This window comes from Gobio gobio (assembly GCF_949357685.1).
Source record: "Gobio gobio genome assembly, contig: scaffold_199, whole genome shotgun sequence".
NCBI lineage: Eukaryota > Metazoa > Chordata > Actinopteri > Cypriniformes > Gobionidae > Gobio > Gobio gobio.
Window position 1 is genome coordinate 17,501 of NW_027645727.1, and position 4,918 is coordinate 22,418.

Here is a 4,918-nt window from a genome sequence, read left to right on the forward strand (position 1 = left end):
CATTCATCGTTCCCTCGATCCTGACTTGTCTCCCAGTTCCTTTATACTGCCCTACAAAGGCTAAGTGCAGTAACTACGCAAACACTGAAACTGAGAAAAATGGCTTTAAAGTTTTTACACCAGCCAGTCAAACATGTTGTGGGTAGATTAGTGGTAATGGATTCATGTATTGCCTTCTTAGGAAGAAATGTTTTATAGATAAAAACCATGACCACCGATGTGATCTTTGACCTCCAAAATGCAGATACTGCACTCTGCCTTTGAATGACCTTAAACAACTTAAACACTATTGCAAAGGCAAAGTGCAGTATCTACAAACTAAATGTGTTCATCCAACTTTTTTTCATGCTTCTTAATACATGTTTATAGTAATAATAAACTTTATATAATACAGAATTTTCATTTTCGGTTGAACTATCGCTTTAATATGGCCATACATAATTTCCTAGAATTAGAGGTTAGAGAGTAAGTTAACTTACGTATGCTTCTTCTCCCTTTAGCCTAACTTCTAAGCTTTACTCAAACATGTACATTTCCTGTTTATGCTATCTACACCCTTAAAGCTATAATTAATCATTAAAATATAATTATTATGTATTCTTAGCTAGCCTATCTGTGAAATCCAAAAAACTGATTGGCACTTTTTTTGTTTTGTTTATTAAGTAGCCTACGAAATTAGTGCGTGAAAATAGAGTACTTTCAGTACATTATGCAAGTGTACTTTTTCACCTAGTGTGCTTGCTGTCGCCCGGCTGGCGTCGCTAACTTTTAGAGTAACTTTGTCTAACAAGATAACTTTACCAGACCCAGCTAACTTTTGAAGAAGTAACCCCTGTCAATACAATTGGATTAGCTGCCTGAAACGGAGAGATGTCCGAATCAACAAACACCAACGTGATTCAATGGGATTATCATTACGTTGTCAGAGGATATTGCCTTTAATAGAGCAGCACAGGTAAATCAAAATTTGCTAGCGGCTGGCTAGTCAATGTTAACTGATTATAAAGCTGTTAGTTGCCTTACTATGAGTTTATATTTTGCTATCTTTCTTACCAGTCTTTGAATATTTGCGTTTTAACGCGAGTTCAACCATCATTTGGCTGCGGGATTGTGCCATGGTTGGCTTGTTGTTTCTGTGTGTTACGATCGGGGCAAACCGCATACAATCCCCATCGTGACGAGGCTGAAACCGCAGTATCTGCGGTGTCAAAAGCGGGGAAACAAAGCTAGAACACAGTAACATCACTTACTGCGGTTTGCCTTGGTATTGGCTTGGATTTTGTAGTTACTGCAATTTTGACACGCTCGTTTCTCTAAAACTGGACAAAATTGAACCAGCAAACTTTGTCACAAGACAGAACAGATGTCACAAAGCCCATTTCAAGTCTTAACTCAATTTTGACCAAATTTGTAGTTACTGCGCTTTGCCTTTGGACGGCAGTATACTGGTCAGTTAATCGCCGTTCTTATAGCCTACGCGCTGCCACACACACACACACAGACAAGCCCTGAAGCCAGATCGCTTTCACTTTCGTCCTCACAAAGCTTTGTCATTTGTATGTGTTTTAAGTCCTGCCAGTTTGAACATTAAAGCGATTTTAGTCCATCAGATGTGTATTATGTTGAACTAATGGCTTATATATTGTGACAAACGAACACTCAGACAGAAGCTCGCACATCACGTGAAGATCACTTGCAGAGAGCAGCGCAGAAACGCAGTGTCAACGCTGTCCTGTGACTAAAGTAAAGTCACCAAAGTAGCTTAGAAACTCAACCGTTATAGATTTGAATACCTTTGAAGTAAGTACAAACCACAGCTTCATAATGAATAGAGACGGTAAGACTAATTCACACACACAATCACTCTCTCATTAATGCATTCAAATAAATGTAATGCAGGCCTACTGTGTTCATTTATCTGATGTACAAGCAGAAATCTGCCCCATAGACAAGAACTGCTGAAAGTGAACCGTTTCCTTCAAGTATTTTAACATCACAAAGAAATGCACTTTTTCATTAGAAGGTTTTTATTTTTGGTCAAATCGTTACAGCCCTAATCTTTGTTTCATCAGACCAGAGAATTTACTTTCTCATGGTCTGAGTCCTTCAGGTGCCTTTTGGCAAACTCCAGGCGGTCTGTCATGTGCCGTCTGGCCACTCTACCACACAGGCCTGATTGGTGGAGAGCTGCAGAGATGGTTGTTCTTCTGGAAGGTTCTCCTCTCTCCACAGAGAAACGCTGGAGCTCTGTCAGAGTGACCATCGGGTTCTTGGTCACCTCCCTGACTAAGGCCCTTCTCCCCCGATCGCTCCCCCGATTTGTCCGGGCGGCCAGCTCTAGGAAGAGTCCTGGTGGTGCCAAACTTCTTCATGTATGGATGATGGAGCCCACTGTGCTCATGGGGAACTTCAATGCTGCAGAAATGTTTCTGTAACTTTCCCAAGATCTGTGCCTGAGGTCTACAGACAATTCCTTGGACTACAATTCCAATTCCTTCCTGTGGGACCTTATATAGACAGGTGGGTGCCTTTCCAAATCCTGTCTAATCAACTGAATTTACCACCAGTGGACTCCGTCCGGTCAAGCACCTGAGCTCAGTTTTGAGTGTCATGGCAAAGGCTGTGAATATTTATGTACATGTGAATTTTTAGGGCCCGAGCACCGATGGTGTGAGGACCCTATTGGATTTCGAAAGTTTATTAAAGCTGCGAGCAGCGATGGCGGGCCCAAGCCGGTGGCACCGCCACGCCGGTGGCATCAGCATAACTGTGCACGGCAGGCAATATGCATTTAAACAGGATAATTTTTTTAAATCGCTCGAATATGTCACATTTACCGCTGCAGCTGGTGCCACTATCACCACAAGCCACACCCATGATGTCATTTAAATGTAGATGATTTTTAATGTCATGGGATGAAATAGATCTCTTTCAAATATGTGAAAAGTTATCTTTTCCTGCTCAAAATGTTATAAGTCCAGAAGGCCAGTATTTAATTCAAGGTATTTGTATAGTTCTTTTTTTACTTATTCACAAGTGATAGTTATTTGTGATAGTCTATGATATGAAAGGGGTAAATTATCATCATCAAGAGAGAAAGGCACACACACAAACTCACAGGGTGAGAGAGAGACCCCCCACACACACACACCCAGGGTGAGCCTGAGAGTGAGGGGGGAGGGGAAGGACTGAGAGAGAGGCAATCTGCTCATTGAACAAGATTCACAAGATTTTAACAACAAAAAGAAATAAAATCTAAATGGTGGGAGAAATGTTTTTTTACTTCAATCTCTGAAAACATTATTTTGAATATATTTGAAATCACAGATGTTGGGTGATGAAAATTGTAACTCAAATATAATTTAGAAAACTAGTCCTGTCTGAATAGTGATATGTCAGTGAGATCAGCTCGGGCGCGCACACCGTCTATGGGTGATGTCACGTATTTTGCGAAATGCGCAGTTAGGTGATGTGTCGCCCTCCACACGTTGCGAAACAGACTCCGAAATGGGGAAATGTAAATTTGCGGACTCCTGGTTGGAGTAGGATGAGTTTAAACAATGACCGCAGGGTTTTTCTATGGTTTTTCCTGCATAGCGGCCGCCTCCGTCACATTCCGTGCCACCTCCGTCTGTCGACAAAACTCAAGACAGGCAGTCACTTGCTCAGATTAGGCATGTCGTGGTAATTAAATAATCATCAGAAATATATATTGTCACATGATCTTTCAGCAATCATTATTAGTATTTTATGATTTGCTAGTACAAAGTCATCTAAAGCCATTCCATAGCTGAATGTCTTTCCTCCGCTGTAGCTGTCCATCATTCTCCGTTCAGCATTCAAACTGCGCGTCGTGTTTGGTTACAGTCAGTCAGCTGCTCAGTAAAGCTCACTCCAAGATGATATATTCCCGTTATAATACTTGATATGCAGATAAAATAATTTATCTTCCTGGAGTTTATCTAGCGGTTTCTGAACGATGTTGTGCTCCCTACCCGGGTGACAACACAAGGCATCACACGCACAATAACCGGAATTTAAAACTGTGAAGAAACCGACCGATATACATAGTAGACTAGGATTTGTGCGCTCAACGCTCATCGTCTCTTTATGCCGTGAACTTTTTAATGTGCACTCGCGGTGCACTGCGCCCTCTGACTCCATGTTGCTTTAAGCGCATCATTCTGCACCCGGGATGCGCATAAGCGCATTGTGCCACGCTTTCATATATTTTCATAGTTTTGTGCACTTAAAGATGATTAAAAAAAATCTTGTTCTCACGTATCTATCGTATATTTGTTGCCCCTTTACAGAGCTGCACATTACGTTTACAATAAACTATAAATCTTGAAATGTTATATTATTTGTGTAGGCCCATATAATTATTTACATTCATATATAAATTAAATATAAATAGTTTTTTTTATAAATGTATTTAATAAGAACACAAAGTAATTTGTACCTTTTCATTAACATTTTTAGATTTTATAAAATTAGTCCAGAGATGTTTTTTCAAGAATTACTTTTTGTAATTGCAAATTTTTTTAACTATCCACTCACCTAATTTAATATATATTTTTGTTATAGCTTATGATTATATATTTTTATTTTATTGCTCAACAGTAGTTCTCATCGCCGATGAGGTCTTTAAATATTTTGAGAAGGTCTTTAAAAAGTCTTAAAAAGGTATTAAAATTTACTTCAGGATTCCTGCATATACCCTGCAAATGCATCATACGTGATCTTGGCAAACACAGCACATGACATTTTTATTTAAAATTAGAAATTTTTAAATTAGTTAAATTAGATTAGTTAAATTAGAAAGTTGTCCGGCTCGAAGAGAACAATATATGTACGGGGACACATGAAATGTCTACAAATGTATGTCCTCAGAAATCACAGAAGCACACACACACAG